General features: G+C 33.5%; 1 protein-coding gene across 1 annotated transcript in view; it reads left to right on the top strand.

The window, feature by feature from the left end:
* Window positions 1-665, top strand: part of LOC119591341 (ceramide transfer protein-like) — a 16,795-nt gene that overhangs the window by 2,471 nt on the left and 13,659 nt on the right. The gene's annotated exons all lie outside the window — the stretch shown is intronic.

Here is a 665-nt window from a genome sequence, read left to right as displayed (position 1 = left end):
TTCTTCATTGTAATTTTGTGTTAATTAAATCTCCTCAAATGAGGAGTTTTAGCGAGAAAAAAAGTTTGTAGACCCATGACTCATTTCTTTAAGCCAGTGAGGCATACTTACCAAGATCCATGATGAGTAAGCTGTTACTGGTAATCAGATTTTTTAGAATATGAAACCAAATAATTGAATCATGATTGATTTTGAGAAATTGTCAAAAGATGGGAAATAAGACGAAATGTTGGGAAGCGGAATAAGTTTTTGTTTTATACCCTCACAGTCATTATGTATTGAGGACTTTGATTACTTATTAGGCATCTATATGAGCATAGTGTGAAGCCAGTATGTTATTCTAACAACACTGTACCAGCACTCCAGAAACTGAAGGTTTAGACAAATCATGAATAGGAAATTAACAGTTGAGTGACTGGGAGTTCGCAAGTAACTCAATAGAAGTGATCATGGTAACTATTGCCTCTACCAGTTTGTTTCTATATTATACATTATTATAGGAAATGTATTAGTTGTACAGATAGGTTGTGCATTAGAATATCCTCTGCTTCACCTTTTAACCAACCTATTTTGGTTTTGATAGATCTATACAGCTACAAAGAATACTGTTTTTTTGTACTTTGCTGTATCAGTTATGTTGGCCATAGATTTTGCTCCTCACACAA

This window comes from Penaeus monodon, chromosome 28, assembly GCF_015228065.2.
Source record: "Penaeus monodon isolate SGIC_2016 chromosome 28, NSTDA_Pmon_1, whole genome shotgun sequence".
NCBI lineage: Eukaryota > Metazoa > Arthropoda > Malacostraca > Decapoda > Penaeidae > Penaeus > Penaeus monodon.
This window is presented reverse-complemented; position numbering and strand designations above follow the sequence as displayed.